A 24,901-nucleotide genomic window follows, 5' to 3' on the forward strand; every position below is an offset into this window, starting at 1 on the left:
AACCCGCACCGGTGAGTGACTAACTCAGCGCAATGTATTCGTCGCACCACGTGCAGCACCCTACCGGAAACCTCGGCCTCACAGTGTAAGACGTAACAACACGTTAGGAAAATAGATGCAAATAATAATAATCAACAGCGCACCCTACACATCTTGTCACGCCACAAGCCATCTTCCTCGTGGGTGAGTACCGGCTCGTGATCATAAACCAAGCGGAATGCACCGTGCAGGGTGGCTGGGTGGTCGTTTTTTCTCCCCTTCAACATTGCACCCTCACAAGGGGTGGTTCACCATCAGCGAAGTGCAACCCCTTTTGCATCAAACGTGCTCCGACGATGAGAGCCGCCACTTGCAGTAGCGGTTGTTTGTGCAAATAAACAATAATAGGACCGTGTGGTGTCGTTGTGGTTGGGTGTAATTTTTTTTTCGCCAACAGTCATAGCCAGCATGCTCGCTGGAACGATTGTGAAACAGCTTTTTTTTGCGCGTGGCATGACACACAATGTTGCCTCTGTCCAGGTGGTGGCGTTCGTGCTTGCAACTGTATCTGTTTGCACCTACTAATGGCACTACTAAAGAACGATGACTCTATTCCCTCTCACGATTGTGCTACTGATCACCGGACGTATCGATAGCAAAAGTTCAGCGAGGGTTTACTTTCGACCACATTACCCCTTCTGAACGATGTCATTAATCGAATCTAACCCGGCTGACATAGATGAATGGGCAGCGTGTCGAGCATGCCGCGAGATGCACTTTTCTGACGATGGAATGTGGCGGCATCTTCGCGCCCAGCCAGAGTGATGCATTATAATTAAATTATTCCATGCATATTCCCCCAAGGACAGGCACTCCCTCAGTGTCTCATCCTGGCATGCCCGTCAAACTCGTATCGGGATGCATCCATCATTTTAATTCCCGCTTCGTCCGAGCGAACTGAACTGGCCGGAATTCTCTGCTCAGGGTTTGCTCAGCTCGCACGGCGTCTGTGGAATGTATTTGACTGTCTGGCCGCGTCTCATGTCTCCTGGTGACGGCTTGCGCCCATCTTTCTTTGCCATGTGCCGCGTTGACTTGTGTATTATCTATCTGCATAAAGTGGCTTTTTAGGTGAAAAAAGCACAACCAGACAGCAAGCGGTAAAATAAACATCTTGTAATGGCTTCCTTTTTGTACATGCTTTTTTCCCCTTTTGGCTTGGATCGCATGTGAATGAAAGACAATTTACCCGAACGGGAAGCGGGTGCGCATCATATCAATTCAGCAGCTTTCCATCAATCAATCGTCAAGTTGATCAATCGCTCGCCGAGTCAATCATTGATTTATTCTATCCATCATTCATGGTGGTGCTGATTTATGAAGCTTTCTTCAACAACGACAACAAAAAGGCTGTCGTATTGAAGAGTTTTTTTATTGGATTCGAAAAGAAATGGATCATTTTAATATTGGATATTTTTATCCATCTGCTGCTTGAAAGCAACATCAAAACGAACATCTAAAAACAAATGTGCTCTTTTTTTAACCAATTTTTCTATGTTTTTTTCTGCGTCGTCCCGTTTGTGGCACGTGGAGTCTCAGTGGTGGATTAAGTGTAGTGGAAGCAGACGGGTTGAGGATAATTTAATTCTTCCCTCCTAGATTAGATAGACAAACAATCATTTGCATTTTTTACCGATACCCGTCCTAGTCTCCCAACACGTCGCCTTTTATGCACCATCCATTTGTGCATCATACCGGATCTGTACGCCAAGCCAGCATTAATGAATTGGTTTCCTTTTCTACCACCCAGCGAGGGTCGCATCACCGCATCATGCAAATAGCGTGCGCATCCATCAATTCTAACCATTTGCGATACGGTGGCAATGAGGCGAATCAATGGCTTAACTTAATTACCCCCAATCAACGCGTTCCCGGGCGAATTAAAGTTCTGCAGAGCGTGGACGCTTCTCCTCGGCTTCCATCGGTTTTGGTTGTCCATCTCTTCATCACTTGTGCGTTCCTCCATCGGACAAACGACCACCGCCGAGTGGCAACTAAATGCTTCCGGAACTGAAATTCCTAGGCGAAGCAGAAACTGAATTAAATTCATTCAACACGAACGGAGCGATATAGCGAACGGCACGCGATCGCACTCGCGTAAATGGTCTCCGCTCCGGTTGTCAATTGGTGTCGATCAATTCGAGTCTAGCCACTGGGTATGGGGCTAGAGATAGGAAACAAAATATAAAACACCCCCTCGCAGGCATAAAAATCTATTTTAAAAAAGAAGTGAGATGATGAGCGAATTTACAAGCCACTCACGGTCGGCCGGCCGGCCGGCCTGCTTTGAAATGTCATCCGGCAATCGATCGCGGTGGCGATAGGAATGATCGGCAATTAAGCGAGCGCGAACTGACCGATCACACACGGAGCGCACCCTTTCGACGAGCGAGTAATGGCAGCGTGGGGATGATTCGCGAGTGACACGAGCGCGTACTCGCGCCGGCTTAGCGGAAGCCTTGAACTTTGTCGCCGATGATTGTAACGCGTGAGGGCGAACGTGAGACATGCGGTCTGCCGATTTTTACAACACTGGTTTGATGTTTCTCTAGCGCTAAGTCGTTAATGAAGGGTGGTGCAGGAATAGGTCGAACTGGTCTGTCGTTAGAGTTATGTTTATGATAAAAGTTAAATACTTATCCTAAGCCAGCAGTCATAAAAGAGGTTGATGGTGAATAATCCACGATTTTGAATAGTTAAAATCACATAACAAATGTATCGCATAACATTTAACACCTAAACATCTGCAAAACCCAGGTGATTTAATTTAATGTCACTTCGCAAACAGTAAATTTAATTTCAGCTTAATTTCTCCCTCGAAGATGACATTCGTCGAACTCCCTGGTCAGATGAGAAACGGTACTTCATTTATCGCTTCCGCTCCTTTCCAGCAAGAGCAAGTCAAACGGATGCCATTTTCGCGAGCCGGGTTCATTATCGAGCGTGCGAAAACGTGAATCTGCAATGCAAATATGCTCACCGGAGCGGATTATCCACCCGGTCGTGCGTGGCCACCAGCGCGACACTTGTCAGCGCACTTCGAAGCGCTTGCTTACTGCTGCATAATGGTCGCTATAAATAATTTCCATAAAATTATCACCACCACACCAGCAAGCGAGTGAGATAGGAGATCATTGAAATGATGGAAAAAAAACTAATCCTCTCGCTCTCGGTTCGTCTCACCCGGCATCTAACGATGGGCTTGAGCTGAGGTCCAATCCCAGTGCTGCCATCGCTCGCCTTCGGGCGTCGCGAACTGCATCCGTGCTGCAGTTGCACTGAGAATTTGCGACCGTTGGATGCTAGAAACGTGCCTCGGGTTGCTGATAATCGCATGCAGCACGGAACCGATGCTACATTAACGAGTAGGTATGGCTTCCGGGACGAATGGAGCCCTTCTCCTTCGTTGGGAGGAAAGCGAAAAAGGTTTCAATCTATTGCAATCGTAATAACTGTCGCTGTGTAGAAACTGACGGGTGAAACTCCCGTTGCTGAGCATTCGCAATTTGTGCCTTTCCGTTATGGTAGCTGCACATAAAAATCACCGATCGTATCCTTTTTCGAAAAGACTTTCTGGTTCATTGGTGTTTCACGAAGGCAACACAGTTTAACACAAACTTTAGTAATTGTGTTTAAAACCAGCCAAATGTTGATTTCAATGGTGGAGTTTCTGTCGTAACACTGTGAAAATAAAATAGACAAGAACATGATCTGTCATAAGAGCAACTTTTGCAATGCAACTGAAAGATACGCGTAATGATTGCCAAAAAATGTAGAGTTGCATCAGCAAACAGTCATTCAAAAGCAATGGACAAAAAAGAGCGCGACTCGGTTAACAGCTTAGATTATGGTTTCAACACCGAAAATGTCCCCCACAAACGTATGCTCGAAAACGAACTGCACGTGAGCCTGGCACCAAATCTGGCTTACCTTAATGCCTGCCCGGGGAGAGAGATTACATTGCAGCAATAACTTCCAGTGTCCGAAAATGCAAAGTTGAGAATCCGCTATCGGTGACATTTTTTTTTTCATCACCGTCAGTGAGCCGCCATTCCTGAATATATTGTGCTTCAAGCAACGAGTTACATTCGCGTGCGATAGATAGTGACGGTCCGAATGCACCAAATTTACTCGCTCTTCCATCTCATTTCGACACGCGCAAACGCCCAACTGGTGCTGCTGCTGGCTGATGCACAGTGACACTAGGTCGGTGGAAACGAATGGTGCATGTGGTTCCGTTACATAATTCCGCGCACAGACAATATTTATCGCTTGCCCGTTACCGCCCGGCAATCCCGTGTGCCTGCTCGATCAATTTCACGTTGTGCAACGTGGCATTATGCACGTTCGGGTTCATACAGCAGTGCGATGGAAAGTTCATTCAAATGCCCGAGCTCCAGGCCCTGGTCGTCCACAGATTGCACTGCAGCATGCAGTGCGGCGGGAACTGGCAGATAATAGAACTGCACTGCATCCGTCAGCCGTTGGCCATTCGCAACGGCACGGGAATCTAACATCAACGCTCGGTTTCTCGGTATCCATCTCGCTCGCTCGCTCGTTCGCTCGTTCGCTCTCCTCAGAGCTATTTGAATTTGTTTCCATACCGATTCGTACACACGTGGCATACCCTTCTTGCATTCCAATCTCGCAACCGAGCACGTTGAAGCCGACGGATGTCATAAATTTATTAACACTCGACGCTTCTCAACCCAGCGGTTCATCGCATTTCCTTCCCGATCGTGGACATCCCTGTATGGCTACGCGCAATCGAAATCCGCTTCAATTCGGCGATGGATCGCAATCGAACAAGTCGCACCCGAAAAGCTGCCTCCGGAAGTCGGTGGAGGCTCGGGCGGATAAGCACGGGCACCATTAAGGCAAATTGCCTGCAGTTATAGGGTCGTAAAAATAAATCCAATCCAGCACGCTGGAAGCGCACGGTCACACCGTGCAATCAAAATAAAGGCAAAAAGATCTGCCAACAAAAAATTCCACCCAAGGTACAGATCAACAAGACTGCGGACGTGTTAAAGACGCAGGGCCGCTCGCAAGGGAGCACTATAATCGCTTCATTACGACGAAACCACCTCGGTTCCGGTGCCGTTTTGACACGTGCGAAGCTCGCTGGCGGCATTGTCGGTCGCATGAATCGTTTACCACACAACGATCGCGAAACGGCCGCGTTGACCGCCCGTCAGCTCAGTCCGTGCAACCCCCAAGGGGGCCATTTTGCGAACGATAAGCAAGCGGTCGGAAAACGCACACAAACAAACAACAGCCGACACTCGTACGACCATCAAACGCCCTTCTTCTGGGAAAACCCACCCACTCGATCGAATCGCCTGCTTGCAGTTGCACTTGGCGATGGTCGACGGAGGCCACGGATCGATTGACGGCCGCTCCTCCCGAAGGGCTTAAGGACGAGTGCACCCCCGGGGGTTTGTGGGTGGATGAAAACTCCCTTTCCCGCGTAGCGTGAACTTTGCGTGTGCTGGAGCTGTAAACAAGCGGGCAAATGACAGATTTATTTCCCGCAGCGCACCAATCGAGCCTGGAGTGGTACGGGGCGAAACCAACCAAATACAGTGAATACGGGGGGGTGTGAAGACGCCAAAGTGGGTGGGTGGTGGGCGTTTGACATAAGATTGCAATCTTTATTCGACCGCATGCCGAACGCTGCGGTTCGTCGAGACGGTGGGATAATTTGAACAAATAATATCCATTTAACTAGCACGTGAATCATTCGGCGGGCGTGGGTGTTTGTGTGGGTGGTGGGAGGGTTGTGTTTAAATCTGCGGAACGATTTCCCATCGAAGCTGCAAGAGCTGCAAGGTAAGAGTGCGCTCGCGTGCACTTAATTGACGTCCGCACGATCTGGTATCTTCATCGCACGGGTTGAGCCGTAAACAATCGAAGACACGTCGAAGCGGCTCTGTTGGCGAAATTTTGCTGCATTAATTTCGCGTTCGATTTAAAATGGTACGGTCGGGTGTGATGGTTTAAAGTAAACATTTCTGCAACGAGGATACCCTTTTTGGTGGCATAATGGCGGCGGTAAAGAAAACAAATACTGTTTGAATTGGCTTAATGCATTGAGCACTGTTTGCGTCTAATGCGATCTTTATTACAAACTAGTCAAGGTCAAGGTTCCAAGCGTAATTTCTATGCTCAAAGAGCCGTATTCTTGGTAGTTCTTGGGTTCCAAGAGATAACTTTGACGGGAAACAGCGCTGTACACGCTGCTACGAGTGCATGTTAAATCATTTACACAAAGCCAAACCTAAACGTCGGCTCGTCGTCAAAAACCCAAAGCTATACTTCGGGACACTGAGGCGCAAAATCGAAATGCTTCAAAATAGCCCAACGTTGTTAAACATCCTTACTACATGCACTCGGCGACCCACTCGTAGCCGTTCTGGCTCGTATGAAGTGTACGGCGTTCGGTCGGTCGGTCGGTTGTGTTCTCGCCTCACACTGGCATTGACTTTTCACCAGGTCAAGGATAAATCGATCCACAAGACGGAGCACGGAGTCGGTACATTGCCATGCGCCATCTCGACCAATCCAAGGACATACCAGTAACATTTGGTCCCACGGCAAAAGGGTGCTTTTATTTTGGGCGTTGCAACACGAACGTCGCCACGTGGCACCTGGCCGAACACCTGGTGGAAGGAGACAAAGTCACGATCCGCTGTGTCCCGGCATGCAATCGGCAACGGCGTGTGCTATGGACACGAAATTCGTGCCAACGAGCTGACAATTGGAACCATTGGAGCCAGTGTCGCATTTCGTCTTCGTCTGTTTTCTTTTTTCCATCGTCACAACAACACCCGAGAGATGCAGTTGATTGCCGTAAGTGCACAACACCGCACGCCATTGGCAGCCGAAGGGTGAAGGATTTCCAATTAATTACCGATCAATCATCGAACGAAAAGGGTGGTTCCGTTCTGATAAGGGGGGCCTTTAAAAACGACTCAAATGGTTCGCTCCAAACTCTCAGACCGCGGGGAACTGACCGCGTTATGCTCGGTAATCCAGCGCATACAAAAAAGAGGTTCGATTTGACGACAAATAGCCCGGAGGTTAATTATTGATCCGGTTGCTCATTAGAATAACCTCTGACAAGGGCATTTGCCGTTCGCTCTAGCAACCATGAAACCATAAGGCTAAGGCCACCAAAAAAAAAACTTTGCTAAAGGCGTTCGCAGTGGTGCAGATAAGGCGAGAAAAGTGAGGCAAAAATCGTAGCCTCCCAAAAGACTCACCCCGTGCGTTGGCCGGCTGCCATTGCGAATCAACCGGATTGATCGGATTCTGCTTAATTAAACCTATTTTCTCCGCTCCATTACCTCTAATTAGCTCACAACCCAGTTATCCGTTTCGCCGTATAGCCGTATAGCTCATAAAACTGTGCGACCCACCCCGAGGTGTTTCGATGGTGGTGAGCTCGAGCGAAACTCGAAACAGAGGCGCACAATGGCGAACCGGGCCGGGAGCTTTGGAACGCCGGCGTCATCATCATCGCTCGCCCGGCATCATCACACTCACCCCCGTGGTCGATTATGATGACCATTAATATCCTCATCATGTGGCTCGTTTAGCACCGGCGAGCAGGATTCGATGGTCGTGGGAGGCAGTCGGAGAAATGTTGAAGGAAAAAAAAAACCATTCGAAACGAACTGGGAACCACTCGGAACGTAGCTCAATTTATCAGTACCGCAGCGACTGGCCTGCCAAAAAGGGGCGACCCATTCTATTGGGACCTGTCAGATTGATGTTGTGAAAGCATTTTTTTCGGTCGCAAACGCCTTAAACCCTCCGTGGTGCTTCAGCTTGAGCTTAGGGCCGTTTTCGAGGAGAACGAAATGGAAAACCCGAACCTCCTGGAAGCTAGGGTAAGGGATGTACTTTTTTGTATTCGTTAGGGCCACCATGCAAAAAAAAAAGAGAACGAGTTTGTGAATTTACGTATGTATATTGAACGGAAATCGCTTACGCCGCGTTCATGTGCGAAATTGATTGCCGTCCTGGCCCGGGGAGCGTCCTGCGACCTCACATTTTATTTACCAAACCGATACCGATCTAGCTCATCGGTGCGATTTTTCGATTACCTTTTCCTTTTATTTGCATGCTTTTTTTTTGTACATTGGAGGGTCGCTGTCGTTGACGCCCGTACTCAGTCATGTAAAAAGCGTAGCCTTGCGGGTTTGTGGCGATTTGCCTATGTTTTCCTAACGATGTCTCGGTGCGACCGGGTTTGCAGGCAGTTCATTTGCAGCGCTACGATTACCATAAATCTTTCGCCCGCGGCCGAACAATGCCGCGCCACAGGCGGACAAGTTGATGTATGCGTCTTCCGGCAATGGGAAAACTGATGCTGTTGATATATGCGAACGCGGAACCGAGCATATGTTCGGATCAACCGTTGAACGAAGGCGTACGAAACTCCAATCAGCGGCGGTAAATGGTGCAAAATGCGATTTGAGATTTGCTCCGCTGAGGAAAGCTGCTCGAACTTTCGCAATCTTTGCTTACGGAGATTCTCGCAGCCTGGTGTATAAATCAATCTTGGCTGGAAGTTATGAAAACACGCGGATGTGTATTCTACCCGAGCGCTTTGTCGCCCTCATGTTCGATTCAAATGTTGAATAACTTATCTGTGCTAAAGGTAAAGGCAAAAAAAGAGTGAAAAAAGAATGGTTTAAGAGAGATGGAAGAATGGTTTAGTAGCATTTTTTGACCAATTTTGTCTTCATTCATCAAAATCGGATTGAAACCTGTCTGAAACGGCATTGCAACGTCTGAAGTTTTAGTTTGATCGTTAATCGAGCTGGTAATCACTTTAGAAAAAGAAGGCTAAATATAATGGACCAGGAAAAGAGCATTTTTATTCAGGTTCAAGATGAAATACTACGAAAAATCACGATGATCTTTTTGTAATCCTGACGCATGTAGGATTAAAAGCTTTGCGAATTCAGTCAAATCCAGTGACGTGGGAGAGCTTTTTCTTTTCCAGCGAATGCTTCTCGTTGTTTCTCAAGTTCGGAATCCAATTTAGGGTGCATGTTTTTTCCCCAACAAAGTAATGATTAAAATTAAACAAACTTTGCCCAACACAAAATTACTTAACCATCTCCCAAAAGATTTGGGGGCATTTTTTGTGTGTGGTTCCGCCTGCAGCCATAACATAAAGTCGGCTTAAACCTACGGAGTTCGCGGTAGCCAGTACCGGGGCTTCTGCAAACATAATGTTTGCTCAATTAGGGCCGGGTTTGTGGTCCCGTGCCAGAAGTTTACGGTTTCCACCAACACGGGCAACTGAGCCTCTCGGTACCGAATCACGGTGCCCTTTTGCGGGATGGGATGTAATTTTGAAATATGATTTTTATGACGCCACGCGATCAAACGCCTTCACGATGGGATCGCTCGACGGTCGAGCCACCGATACTTTGATGTTATTTTTCATTACACATAGTGACTTCCCGGCGTGTGTGTGTGTGCACCCAACATCTGCTGAACCATTCCATGAAAGGGCAAAGCTGATTCCATCAATACGATACCGCTTCGGTAACAAACTTTTACATTTTCACCCACCCACTGGGGGTAGGGCAGTATCGGGAAAGCACCCGGCTGGAATTATGATGATTGAGTTACAGGCTCGCGGAACGCGGTTGGGCAAACACAGAGAAAAAACAACAAAAAAAAACACGATTCTACGCCATTGCTAAGTCAACGGTGAAGCAAACTTGCGTTATTGATGCGAGTGAATGCTTCCCGTTCGTTTTGGGGCTCGACGCGAGCAGATTGCGCTTCGCCGGATGGCGATTGAGCGAATGTGAAGATAGGCCGAAAATAGAAGCCAACACGTTCGCTTTGGATCGCACCCCTTACCGGTGAGGTCGCTTTCACATTCGGGAAAAGTTTGTGTAATCCTATTACAACACACATCACGGCGCACGTCGGGTGCCGAGCAACTCCTCCGGGAAAGTCAGCAACCGTTACAAATCAAATTTCGTGCCCGATCTTTGCGCCCTTTTTCGACGGCAGGGTCACGTTACTCGTCCGGTTTTGCTTGGGTCTATGGGGACGTGCGTGATTCCAATCCGTTTGGTGCGTTGGTGCGAAATTGATGAAAAAGGAGCCCCTGAGCCTTTAGCAGGAGAAAGCTCCGAAGCGGATGTGTTCGATGCTTCCGATGTGTGGTTTTATTTTAAACGCCTCCGTTCACGGTATTGAAAGTAGTTGTCAGGCTAACGATGATTTGCAGTCTTCGAGTTCTTCCATTTAGGATGCAAGTGAAGGCAAAGTGCGTGGTTTAAAACATGCAGAAAATGACGTCCTGCTTTGCCGACCACAGGATGAACTTTATTTTTAATCTACCACGTGAAACGATCCCCCTAGCGAACATCATAAAGCAATTAGTGCCAATGTTTCATTCATTTGCAGCTAACTCGGTCCAAGCGCAACCGCTAAATAATGTCCATTATTCCTTCGGCCATGTGGATTTTTTTTTCTTCAACCCATTGCTTAGAATCATGCACCTGGCGGATGTACTTGCTAAGAGCAGCGCACGGTCCAATTTCCTGGTGGCTTAATTTGATTGTTAATAAAATATAATCTCATCATTCATGCTCAAGCCCCAGCGAAGTTCAGGCGAAGCCTTCCATAAACCGAGAGCGGAAGTCGGATCGTCAGCGTGAGTAATCGAATCACGGTCAACTCGCTTGTGCACTTCCGTGTAGTTGGTTGGATCGGGCAAATGCACCGAACGCTGTAGTAAACAAGCACTCACGAGGAACCTAACCCCTATGAGTGTGAAAATAGAACGATCGTTGCGAAAAAAGGCGCTTGCTGCATTCCAGTCATTGACGACGCGGAGCAAACCTGTCCATTTCTAGTATGAAATGGCACGTAGCAGCCCGTTTTATTTTCGGATCACTTTTTTACACTTTGTGTCTGTGTTTTATTTCCTTTTCTCGGAAAAACTAAGAAAACAAAAAGGAAAAAACACGCTCGTAAATGAAGTCAATTATTATTTTAATGAAACGTGCCCACTGGGGAGAAAAAATAAAACGCACGAAAAAACCCTGCCACAGTGGCCAAGAGTGATCGAATTTGGTGGGAAATAAAAACTGAAACGACTTCTTCTGGGAAGGGAGAGAAGCTGGAATTTCCCGGAACGGACACCTGCTAAAAAGTACAAAGAACCCCGTCAAGACTCCTGGGTCGTGCTGGGAGGGCTCGCAGTGAAAGATGAAAGAAAAACCATCCGGTAAGGACTGGTCCCGCGGGCGGCACAAAACGATTCTAAATACGTCAGAATCGCTCGCGAAATCGCAAATTGTGAAACGCGTGCGCGCGTTTTCGTGGTGCTCCCTCAGGGACGGCACTCGACCTTCGTCCTTCGTCGAACTGACTTCGAAGGTGTCGGTCGAAAGTAATGAAAACAGAAATAACGCTTTATTTTTACGGGCTTCTTTTTGGGAGCCCTCTCTCTCTCTCTCTCTCTCTCTCTTTCTTTTTCCGATGGCAGGATCACACCGAAGCGGTGCCTTGAAAATCGAGCCGTAAGTCGGTCAGTTTCAGTTCGCAACCCATTGCAGGACGATTTGATTAGGTTTGATTTTTTTTTGCTTCAGCCGCTCAAGCACGAACCATCTCCACCCGGCACCATTTCATACAGCCGAGGTGAAAGTTTTTGGAGAAAAATTGAGCGATACCTCCCACCCGATCTGGTGGAGTGGATTTCGGAGTTGGTTTTACGGGGCTTTATGACTCGAACAAATAGGGTCCGTGCAAGCTGCTTGGTGGAGTTTTATTTACTTTGCCATTGTTTTTCCCCCGTGGCGCAAGTACACCCACCTTTACTCGGTGTTGGGGTCGGGAGGGTTTCTTTTTATGATTTTCCGAGAAAACCGATCAATTCCATTCGCCTTTCCCGTGGCCAAAGCCGGCGGAAAGTTGCGCCGAAATAAAGGGATTAAAAAGCGATCCAACTTTGTAATACGGGGTCGCCGTCCCGATTCCCGATGCCTTTGGGAAGAAACGGCCAATAACAATGGTGAATTTCGAGGGTGGAGGGTGGCTTTTCCCAACAGCATCCCTGTCATCGGTCCGATTCGCCTGTTTGCGTTCGATTAATGGCGCCAAGCGACGGTTTCGATCGTCTGTCTCAGGGCGCTGATGGCGCTTTAATTTTCATCGCTTCGCGTCGTGACCGCGTCGTGGTACCGGTCGGATTTAGAAGTATTGTCCCTCACATGCGAGAGAGTTTCCCGTTCACGTTCATCCCCTTCGCCGGGGGCCCGCGTCGGTTCGCAATCGTGTTCGCTGTCAAATTTAATTTAGCCCTGTTCGCCTCGCGACGAAAGGCGACTGGTTGTCACTTTGCGCCATCATTACCTCCCTTGTGGGCTGCGGCAGGATACGTAGCTCACCTCTCGACTATCTTGCACCCATGGGAGGCCGGGATCGACCAACTCGTGCGCTTGGCTAATTTGATTGTCACGTCGCGTTTTAATGCGGTAATTAGGTTGTTTCGCTCACCTGGCCCTGGGCTGTGGAGTGGCACGGGTTTCTGTTCGCTCGGGACGAACTAATCACGTCGCAATTCGACGATTATGGTCGCATTATGCTTATCACCCGGTTCGGATCGGTGTGTGGGCGATGGCATGTCATTGTTCGCGTTTGGATTGCGAAATATCATCGCTTGAGCGATGAGCGCAAAACGGGCCAACGTAAATCTGGCAGTGACAAACCGGGCGCCAGACGAAACCAGCTCAGATCGGGTGATGCACCGAGCATTTTCTTGACGATTACGAAGGGATCATCGAGATTAATCCGCGCACGTGTCGCAACGAAAGCCGTTTGGTTAGGCCGGGATTTCAACTCGTTCAAGAGAGGCTGCCCGAACGTGTTAATTAATAATGAAATCCATCAATCACAGCTGCTCTATTAAAGCGGCAACGATTAACGGTCAGTCAAATTACAAATGCACGCCTTTTCGAGTCGTAAACGAGAATGACTTTAAGAGCCTCACGACGTAGCGACGTGCTCAATTGGTAGAATGGATTTAAGCAAAACAAAAAAGCTGTTGGATGCGTGATGAGATAGGTCCGTTTTGCCAGGGTTTATGTTGCCAAAGTAAATGTTGTTATGGCATATAGTTGACACATCACGATCCGAGAGACGCGTTTAAAAGCGAGATAATATTCATGTCATGCGATTGCTGAAGAAATGACCACGCTTTGAGCGTAAAACTATGTACCAAAAAATGGTCTCTTTCTCGATGGTAAAGGCCACATAAAGCAGCAGAATGAGCTGACGCAGCATTCGTTTCATCATTTCACAGCCACGCTCGAGTGACATGAACGGGTAGCCTTCGCGAGGGCAATAAAACAAATGGCTAACGGAGACGGAATTGAAAAAGTAAGGAAACGTGGCGAAATGTCCTACTCAATCTTCCACACCACCAGGCAGGGGCAGCTGAAGCTGGTGGCGTTGTTGCGCGATGGAATTTGCCTTCAGCCCGTCCAGCTCGTTGCTGCCTGGCCACGGTAAGCACCGAAAGTCACGCGCATCCATCTCAGCAGCTGAAAATTGGACATTTATCTCCGTTCGTGTGATTTTGCGCGCGAAATGAAGATAAAACGGGGCGACATATTTCTTCCCCGATGGTTGCTTTAGTACAGGAAAAAGGGGAGCCCTAGAGAAAGAGAGAGAAAGAGAGAGAAAGAGAGACAGAGAGCCACCGGCTAGCCAGTATTTCTTATTTATGTATCCCTTTCTCTGTTGCCGTTGCGACGAGTCGTTCGATGTTTTTACTTTTCACTTTGTGCCATCACATCGAGCGGCTGTTGGAGTTGGGATGATGCTCCAGAGAAGCGCCATGCCATGAGGTCCAGGCTTAACTGAGTCACGTCGGAAGTGATGGAAACCCTCCACATGCCGTTCGTCATTCGAGCTTGCGCAACACGCACGGTTCGGAAACGATAAATTGTTTCATTACGGTTTTAACGTGCCACCCATCGTCATCGATCCGGTGGTGGCGTGATTTCGCTAATAAATTACAGCATTACTCCCGGGGGTGCACTTTTGTGTGAGCGCAGGCTCACTGGTTCGCACGCGCTCGAGTATCGATTTAAACCGCGAGCACCTAATTTGTCTACACTCAATTCAGCCCTCTGTTCGTGAACGGAAGCTGCCAAAACACGTGGGGCTCGAGAATTTTCATCACAACTCCCTTTAAAGAAGGATTCAAACTATATTCGTTTCTCATCAAATACGTCCCGTCTCCGACTTGGTATCCTAACTGACTTGGTTTTTTTTTGCTCGCTCTTTTTCTTTCATTCCCCTCAGAAAGCTCCAAGAAGTAACCACCAGGCTTGTTGGCAATTCATCAGCACGGGTAAGTTCCTTTTCTCCGCACCGGTCAAGCTCACTCATCATCCGTTCGACTCCGTCGTATCCTGACAAAGACAAATGGTACTCGAAAACGATGGCGCTGCTCTGGCTGCTGCTAGTCGTCCTGCTAAAGCACCCTCTGGACCGCTTGAAGTGGTCACCCACTAGCGATATGGAACTCGCGACAGGATGTAATAAGCGTCACCTTGTGCACGTCTCGCCGGTCTGTCGTCGAGCGGAAATTCGATACATCCTTCGGTGGCGCGACTTGTGCCTTTTGTTGCCCGACATCACGCACCTTGTCGGGCCGCAGAAAAAGAACAAAGCCTCAGGACCATTCCCCACCAGCCGTCACATGCTGATGTTATATTCTTTTCGGCTCCTGTCTAAGATGCCGTGCTTGTGGGTGGAAAATTGGATCCGTTCTTCCGGCGGTGGCCGTTTGTGAAGGGGCATACATCTGCCGCAGCCAGCGCCAGGACCGGTGCCGGAGGCTTACGTGACACAATTCCATATCGGAGCGCGATTCCGCTCGGATCGAGAGCAAGCACTCGAGTGAGCAAGCCAGCCCGGCGAGGGTGAAATGTCTCGAGAGGCATATTGCAGATAGCGGTCGGCAAGCAGATTAGACCGTGTCCCTTCGGTGCGCTCGGAAAATGAAAAATAACTAAGCTTATCGCTGAAGTTCCGGGCCGGCGCCAGCGCAAATTGACTCGAAGTGTCTGCCGATGTTTGCGCAGTTACGGGTGAGGAAACATTTTAACAAGAAAAACCCCCAACTCAGATGCTGCCTATGCGAGGAAAAGCGCACCCGTTTGGATGGTTGTCATGGTGGAAAATGGGCTTCGTTTTGGATGGTTTTAATGGTGACACGTTCGTAAGCTTTCGTCAATGTTTCGCATACATGTGAACCCGAATGCTCACAGTGGCGTGTTACACTCTCGTCCAGCGTATTCAATTTGCTCCTTGTCGTTGAAACACCTTTAAAATGGTGGTGGCAATTTCGTAAGACTCTCGTGAGACCGAGCTGTAAAAACCCACTACCAAAACGCCATTTTCCACGAATCTAATTGAGAGACGTGCGATGGTTCTGTTTGCAGCGAAAATGCACACACCGACGAAACATCCAGAAATCGTTGAATAACAGCGCGCAATTCAAGCGCGTGGCTCCGACCGGTTTGCGACGAATTCCGTTCCATAATTAAATTAATTCTAATCCACGCTTAAAAAGCTGCTCATGCGACTGCTCGTTTCCCGGTGGTTGTAACACTCGTTAATTTTCCCCGCTCGGTCGTTAGTCCGATTTCCATTTCTGCCACGAAATCTGCTCTTTTCATTTTTCTCCAACACGATTTATATGTTTCACTTGCGCCCCTTTCCGAGTGGGTAGACGGCGCGTCGGCTGCCAAACGCCCCCGGACACGGTACGGTTCAAGGTAATTAGATGTTGCGGAAAATTCTGCTGCTCCTGCTTCGTTGCACGTGGAGCCGCGAGCGCAAGCCGCACGAACCGGGCTAACGTCCCGTGTAATGTGTGGTTTTAAAGTGTAATTTTAAAGCATTTCTTCACACGCACCTCGTTCGTTTGCTGGTACGACACCGGCAGCAGTCGACGTAAATCAAGTAAAACCAACGCTGGCGCGATTGTTGGCGCGATTGAGCGTTCTAATTCGTGTGCAAGTGGGTTTCGCTTTCCCATGGTTTGGCCCTATTTTCGAGCTGCTGCTTCGCCCTTTGGAGTAGGTGGAACCAAATTGGAACCAACAAAAAAGCCCTCTAATGAGCTTCACTTATTTCAAGGATCGTTTTAGCAGTGCGCTCCTATTTTTTTTTTCATCCATTTCATTACCTTCCTCATTTGCCAACGTACTTTTGTTCGTTAATTACCTGAAGCAGCGCTTCAGTGAATTTTTCCTGAATCGAAAGCATCCATTTCACATCGCACCCAACCCTTTATTGTGCTTCACCGTTCAACCCTTCTTGGGATGAGTACAAGAAAGAAGGAGAAATGAAAAGCGTTCTGATTAAAAGATACTTCCTCGGTGAGCAAAGCCAACGTAGATGCTTCCCCATCAGATCCTTGGAGAAATGATAACTCCTTGTGGGTGGCGAAGGTAGTACAAAAAGGAAGCGCAACATCAAAACGCAGCTGCACCGGAGCCATAATCAATGATCTTCTAACGGTGTTGGTGAAATGCTGTCCGGTAACGGTACCTTTAATCTGCTTTTGCCACCAAGCCACTGCAAAAAAGGAAACCACCGGTTATCCTTGGGGCGTATTGGGTGGGGAAAAATGAAATTCGAATAATGTTTCCTTCCCACCCACTCATTTTGCAGTTCGGTTTCACGTGGTACAGACCCGAACGGATCCGAGTGCTTTTCATAAATTACTGATGAGCCAACCGAGACAGAGAAAGGCTTCTAAGCCCGCTACCTTTCCCACCGTTGATGAGGATCAACCCCGCCTTTACCGGATGGTACGAATAGTTGTACGAGTTCCCTCCGGGTTTGAGCGCCACATTGCGGTTACTCGAGAAACGAGAGATAGCGAGAGAGCGAGTGAAAAAGAGGGGACGTTACCGATGGTTGGAACATTTTACATCGGAAAACCACTGGGCGAGTCCGTAGAAGTCGTTCCCACGTCCTGCCCACTTTCAGGATCGAAAAAGTTCAATAGAAGGATACCAGCGACCACTAAGGGCTACTGAGGCGAGTCAACAGAGCACAAGGCACAAAAGTAGTGACTGATGCCATTTGCTATTTTTGGGGCAATTTTTGTCGAGTGCCAAAAGACTGATGAGATCTCTTGTTAGGACCAACAAGCCTGCAAGGGTGGACGAAATTAAGCAATATGTCGTTGGATTCGTTTTTGCTTCTTTTTTGCATCATCGTTTGTGACCCACAAAATAACGGATATTTCGTCGTATTACCGGGTCTCTGGCGTAGAAGGATTCTGCTGCATATTTTGAGCATACCCTTTGCTGAAAAGGGAACTTTTACGACATCGAAGCACAATGCCGACGGAGCTCTGGGAAAAGCTAACCACAACCATAAGCCGGTGGTCGCCGATGGCAGCGGTCCGTCAGTCGAGCAGGCAGAAGCTGGCTTTCGACCACATGCAGTGAACTGACCAATGGCGAGCAAATTGGTGGCCATCGTTCAACAATATGCGATTGATAAGGCAAAGATAAACGGCAAGCAGACAGCAGCTCTATGGGTAAAGTTACTCGTTGGAGAGTTTCAACCATCATTTCACGTTCGTATGCAAATTGAGTTTATCCGGTCAGTTGTTTCACTGGTGCTGCAGCGGTGGCCCACGAGTGTGAGAAAGTATGTAAGAGAAGTGGCTAACGAAATAACATTGGCAACAGGTGGCCGTTCTGTGTAGGGTGAAATTATAATCATCACACAGATAGCCCTGGCTTACGTGCTGTTTTTGCTCCACTGAAGCGATTTAAAACAGGTATATTTACTTCGGATTATCATATCCAGGTGTCGGAATCAGAAGCCGCTCATTTGAACATTCAAAAGGGACAATCATTTGATTAAACGAATGATGAATGCATCCAGCAACCCCAAGATCGATCAACGGCGCTCCCCACAAATCTAACCTTGTCATCGGTGAGACCAAAGGTGCAGCAAAGCGAACGATCCATGATGAAGATGTATCGATGACAAAACCAACCACGAGAACCTGGTTGTGGATGGTTCAGAGACCGCATGAAAGGTGTTACCATCTACGAAGCCACGAAACCGGACGACATTACGCTCGTGATACTGCAAGAAATCGCTCAGTGCGTCTTGCAGTCATTTAGAGAAGGGTGATTGAGCCGTACGTATGACTCGCTGGTGGTACGAAGATCGTGAGCTAAAGATTGTTGCCTTTTGCTGGCTATTACAAGATAAAGAACACAATGGTAGCACGTAACGTGGCATCAGACACATTGCAACGGTGAAAGATAAGAGCGTGTCTAGCGCCGTAATTGATAGTGCTCAATAGTGAACTGGTAGGCATTTGTAGGCCCAGCCAAACCCAGTAAAACAAACCAGCATCTCAAACCCAAATGCTGCAGATGGTAGTTGTTGGAATAACGCTTTTTCGTCGTATTGTTGATTCGAAGAAAAAAAAACGGCGCAATCGTTTTTGCGCACCCCAAAATTCATTTGGATGCAAACCGGATCGGATAAATGAGCGAAATGATAAATGAACGAATCTCTGGCTGCAGATGAAACTGGCAAGCAGGAATCTTGGAACGGAAGCAAAGTGCGCGAAACATTCACTGGTCACAGTGTCTCATAAATACTTCCCGGAACACTCGGTTTGCTACATAATTTATCATCCCACCGAAGGCTCCATGGTGTATGGCTGTGTACGTTGGGATGAAATTCACATTCGAGCAGTTTTCACCACGCCGATGCTGATTGTTCGTCGCTCCAAAAGTTTCTAATCAGTTCCCGTCAGCTACTCAAGAGCTCCGAATTCTTGCCCGACCGCTTCCAAAGAAGCCACTTACTTACGAGCAGCAAAAGCCATAAATTAATTTTCTATTCCGTCGCTCGGCACCTCGTCGGCCCAGTTTTGGTCCTCCCTGTGAGGCGGGTTTTCAAGGAAAGCTTCCTCGGCAACCGCAACCATCCGTACAGGCTGTGGTGGTGGTTTTCCACCATGCTTCCTTCCGGTCTTCTTTCGCCATGTGCCGGACACTCTTGGAGTGAATGCGATTTTCTCCCAGGCTGTCTTTTTTAGTGCAGCGTGGAGAAACTCTGCGACCAACAGAAGAAGGACCACTCGGACGCTACGGACGGCGATGTTGAGCGACTTCCGGCACGCTGCCATCCGAAGGGTGCACAATGTGAAATATGAAGTCATGGTCGCTGTTTCCGACCGACCGACCGACCGACCGAACGACAAACCGTCCCGAATGTCTTCTCTATGTTGCTTTCCTCTTTCGTGCTTCGTGTTTGAGATTTTATTTGTTTTACGACCGCGTCGGGGGGAAAATTAAGCTCACACTTTCACTGGGAAGAGGTTTTCCCGCTTGCTTGACGCCTCTCGTGCAGCAGCCGTTCAACTGCAGGTTGCATCCTTTTGGCGTTTCACGCTTCGTCCTCGCACAGTCCTTTCGGTGGAAAGCGATTGCAAAAAAAAAAGAAGAAAGTAAAACTTCCGGCGTGCTAACGCCACCGTGCAATGGCCGAGCGACAATGAGCGACGCCCGCCCGGAAGCTGTGAGTGAAAATCTAAAATTCCATTATGAATAATGGGAACGATGTAATTATTTTACCGGTGAGTGGGGGCGAATATTGCACCGACTGCCAGTCACCGCGAAGCAAACTGGCGAGCAGAATGGTGGCGAATGTACGCACCGGGAAGTGGAAAGCTAAATTAATAAGCTGTAGCTTGTTCCCGGTAGAGAAAAGCCCGCACCGGGTGCGCTTTTCCAAGTTGACGTCTATTATGTCCGGATGTTCCGCACTCGAACGCTTGATGCTGCACGTACAGCGGTGTGGCACGTAATCGGGCCCATTGATCAGAAGCACCCGCAGCACGATAGCACTCGAGCAGAGGATTAGATTTGCTCTCGCATGCATTGTTTCGCGTGTTGCTGAGTAGCAGCAAACAATTGAGCATGGAATTGGCTTTTCCTCGGCTCCGGTACGGTAACACCACGAACACGTCAAACAACTCGTCGGTTGATGCCATCCTGGCAGATTGGTGAACGTGTTCGGACGGGAAATTGATGCCAATAAACAATTACCGGGTCGCCATCTCGGCGTCGAGGCGAATGCATTCCTATCGAAGAAAAACGATGTACATTAATTTTTATCACCCACCGAATAGAAAAAAACAGCTCGAACCCACTCGAACATTCAGTTCACTCGATTGAATCGCTCCAAGGATTCTCGGTGTCGAGATCTTCGCTAGGGAGCATATCCTTGCGAGTTTGGCCATTTCCTGCGCGTCAGAACGAGAGAGAGAGAGAGAGAGAAAGAGAATCTCGAAATCATTATCGCCCATTTGGCATATGCGGCACGAAACTGCGTGGCCCAACGACCCAGCGCCATCGGCCATAGATGGCCCGCCATTTTCATGATCGTGCAGTGTGCGTGTGATTTCTTTTCATTTCCAATTGGCTGCGGATTTGCCGCAGCAACTGAAGCCGACGCTGGAACGATGCGTGGGCCGATAAAATGGGCAAACAATTTGATTACAGTTCGATTGCTTCTGGTGAAGGCTTCTGGTGTATTTCTTCTTAAAGAAGCCCCGCGTGCCGATTGAACAAGGCAGCAGCAAAACAAAACGATTGTGCTACATTTCACAGGGGAATAATTTTACGATAACTCCACGCGTTTGCTTCACGTGTTTGCAGTTCCCAGCGTCTGCTCGCACGACAAAAGCAATGCGCATGGTAAGGGTGTCCCGTTCGCGAAAGATTAAATTATTTTTACATCCTTGTTTTATGCACTCGGCATATGATACCGACTCGCACACACACACACGTACGCACGAGGGAAGGTTTTTCTGTTTGATTTACGAGCATTGTTTACCCAAACAAGCGCGCCGCTCGTTAGTCCACTTAAGCACGTGCCGCAGTCGTTGGCCTTTCACGATGCATTAGTACCGCGGAGGTCCAGATAGCACAAAGCCAGCCCACGAATGACTTCGAGGCATTCTCTCGTAAAAATTCTCACATAGCTCGGGCGGCTTACCTCCCGGTACGAAGGTGTATTCAAACGCCATCCCTCGAAGCCGCACCGGCCGTGCATTGTAATAAATTTTAGCGAAATAAACCCACCGCAGGCAAGCGCAGACAATCGCACCTGCCAGTGTGCTACTCAGCGCGGTAGACAAAACCACCATCACGGACCACGGCCAGTGTGCGGATGCAGCGTCGCAACATCTGTCGCTGTCAGACGTGCGCCAAAATTAATGGATCAAAAACAATCGCACACCCGCACGGTCGGTGGTTGCGAAAGTGGGTTGATATGTCGGATTTTTGTTTGCTTTCGTTGTGCGTTTGCGTTGGGGGTGTTTTTTTTTAGGTTTATTTTGCTACCCATCCGATGGGGGTTGAGATCCCGCAATCGAGCCACAATCATCATGCGCAGTCGAGACGGAGGATCATCGCGAGCAATCTGACGATCGTGAACTGGTCGCATTTGTCGTCGCGAATTTGGCTCGCGTTCGATACAAAGTGGTGGCCTCATTCTACCACCCTCTCGAAGGGTGACGATTTATGTTGGCCACCCCGGTGGGTTGAAAAGAAAGGCCCACCACCAATGGCGGGTGGCAGGCAGAACGATGTTTGTCGTCGTGCACGTTTCTGCTACCGAAATAGATGTCCCGCAGTGGCCAAAAATAAAGTTCGACGAGTTCCGCAAGTCCCAAACACTTCCTCCCATCGGGCCCAGCTAGAGGCCGGTTTCGGTGTGAATGTTAAACATGCGACAAATTTATCACCTTCGCGCGGTCACATCAGCCGCACTCCCGACCGAGGCATGAACCTTACCCTTGAAGGGGTTCATACACGCAGAACGGTGGGGTGCTTTGGGACGCCATTTTTTCCCCAAACCACCGACCGGTGGCGACCATCATGGCGGATTATCCTCATAAGTGGATATATTTCAACAGTAATTACCATCGTCCCACCAGTGCGACGAGTTGATATTTACTCTGTTCTGTCGGTCGATGTACTCCTGGAGCAGGATACGTCTGAGTGTTTTGCGTTTCTTTTACACTGGTTTTGTGTGTGATTTTTTTTCCCTGCTCGGACATGACAAATGGGTGCCTTCTGGGACGGGACAAACGAATGCAGGGTCGCTTTTGAGCCATGTGCGAGCGATTATCACCTCAACCGCATCGCTAAGGCCTGTTGATAGATTAATACCGGATGGCCGATTAAGAGCCTGTTTGAGCATTCACCCTACGAGTAATCAAAATCTTGTTTAAACACCTCTAATGTGCATCATTCTTGAATAAAGAATCGCTCTCGAATGCTTAGCAGTTCGTAATATAAAACCCAAACACGGCCTACGTCGATTCACTCGAGCACGTGGGACGTCAGAAACACAAGCAACTGCATGCCTCGAGCAAATGGGTGCACTCTGAAATGCGTTTCATTTACCGTCTTCAACCGATGCACTTGCGATGGAATGCCCCCGTGGAGGCAGGATGCAGCTGCCGCTTGCACTGCCAGCGAGATTGACATTTGCGACGTGCGAATGCACACCACCTCCACGCCGGTAGATAGTAAACAACTTCCCAAGGGTCTGTTTTTAGTTTGATTTGTGGAGACCCAGTCGATGTCGAAGGCGAGTGCAGTCGCTCGAAAAAACTACATGTCGCTGGGATGAAACATGCTCGATGTTATTCCACCTGTCGCAGACAATCTCCGTGACGCTCCAGGCCGGGTGCTGATCGGTTTGCAGCAAATCTTTACTTGATGAACTCATCTTGTATTATTGGGATATGTAGTTGAAGTTGCCATGCAGCCCAACAGTGCTGGGTTTTTCTCGGAATTTATGAGGTTCATTTCATCAGGTCGTTTGAACAGCGAGCTCTGGTTTCCACAGTGCCGTAAAACCCACCTCCAGACGGCATAAAATCAGGCACAAAGTCGAATGCAAATATTTACGCTCACCGGGTACGCTTAGCTCGCTTTGCGCACGCTATTCACATTTGATTGGTAGCATGAAATGAAGCTCCATTTTCGCTCCTTTGCCTGGCAGATGCATCAAAATGGGCTCCCCACAAACCAACTCACCCTTGCTGGAGACTCGCTGGAGCGCACATTTTATGGCTCTCCGATGAGCAGCCACGTCGAGCGTGCGGTGATGGATCACCTGCGTTTTTGCGGATCCCATCTTGTTGCGGACTTTGAGAGCCCAGATGCCACCACACGTGGCCATGGGAACGTAGCCCCACGAACCACCAATGAGCGGGCGATAATGGCAGTTGTTGTGCCGCAGAAGCGAATCCCTTTCGGGAATAGTTTCGTGGTTTCACGTGGCCATTTCCCTAACCGCTAACCTCGATATGCGCGCAGTTCGCTGAGGTTTGATGCGGTTTTATTTCACCGTTGGCCCCCGGATGCGTCGCTGGGAGGGATATTTATTGCACAATAAATCTTCCGCACCGGAACACACTCCCGGGTGCATTCGGGTGCGATCGCGAGGTCATTGCGAGGTCGGGCGGAGACCGGTTGATGAATTTATTCGCCCATTAACCCCGTGGCCTGGGAGCCGGCTTCGGTTCCGGCTGGAGACATTTCGACGACGTCCGATGATGAATGATGTTTGATGAGGAATCAATCGCTGGTGTTGCGTTTTGGTTATTTTCCAATGATTGCTGCAAAAACGATCGAAAGTGAGCCTGAACCGTGCCTCAAAAGTTTCGGAGGCTTGAGTAAAAAGTAGAAAAACTCGCGATCGAATGGCGGAACAGGTGGTTCCTGTTTGGAAAGAGTAATTAAATTACTCCCGGCTCCCGCTCGAATAAACTTCCGTCCGTTCGGGTGCGCTTTTCCTACATCGGCGAACTTACCGTGCTGTCGGTGGAAAATTTTTTCCCACACCGGGCCCGTTCCCGTCAATTTCTGATCGATTGGTTCGTAAGCGCAGCGTTTTGATTTTTCGGCAGCAAAAAGGCGAGTCAGCACGAACCGACACCGTTGGGCTGGTGCAGCTGGCACAAGTTTTGCAATCAAACTTTTCCGCCCCACTGCGAATGCACCGCCCATGACGTCCCGTTTTCCAAGATGCTCACACTCAGACCTCGAGCAGAGGTGTACGAGTGCGAATCGATTATTGATTTATGGGAAGCGCAAGAGCAGAGCACAGAGCAGCGCAAAAAAAATGAACAGAAACACGCCATGCCGGCTGGCTCATGGAGCACGGGAACAAAGGAAACCCATTTCCCGACGCTTTTCCGGGCGCAGAAGTGAGCTGCATGCCTTGTTGCACAAATGGAAGCCGCCGCCACTGAGCACACCGCCGCCTGATCACGTCTACTACTGATCAAGTACCGTTTGGCAGGGCGATTTATGAGCCATCGGCCGAGCCGCGTGTGGCTGGGAAGAAGGAAATTCCACACACTCAATCCCACCGAATGCCACTCACATGACCAAGCCGAAGGGCATAGGCGTCAGACCCTTGAGCCCCATTTGTGGCACGAGTTCTGCCCATGCCAGAACCACACCGAGCGGTGATTGAGGTCGATTGCTATCGATTTCCATACGAACCGAGGCTCCCGTAGGGCCGGAACCACATCGGAATGTAATTATTGCTCCAGGCGAGCGGCCTAATGCTCGGCACACACTCAGGCACTCAGGCAATGCGAGAGGCACAGCAATCGTGCCCGGGAAACCTACCGGATGTTGCAGCAACATGTAAATTGCCGGCGTTGCCAGTAATCCGATCAGCAAATAATCTCATCTTTCTCTCGCTCAAGTGCCGCGTA

General features: G+C 48.9%; 1 protein-coding gene across 1 annotated transcript in view; it reads left to right on the top strand.

The window, feature by feature from the left end:
* Positions 1-24,901, top strand: part of LOC128731405 (octopamine receptor beta-2R) — a 71,937-nt gene that overhangs the window by 35,378 nt on the left and 11,658 nt on the right. The window contains exon 4 of the mRNA XM_053824524.1: positions 14,398-14,446. The gene's annotated coding sequence lies outside the window, so the exon portion shown is untranslated. The remainder of the gene's footprint in view (positions 1-14,397; positions 14,447-24,901) is intronic.

The sequence above is a fragment of the Anopheles nili genome, chromosome 2, assembly GCF_943737925.1.
Source record: "Anopheles nili chromosome 2, idAnoNiliSN_F5_01, whole genome shotgun sequence".
In the NCBI taxonomy this organism is placed as follows: Eukaryota; Metazoa; Arthropoda; class Insecta; order Diptera; family Culicidae; genus Anopheles; species Anopheles nili.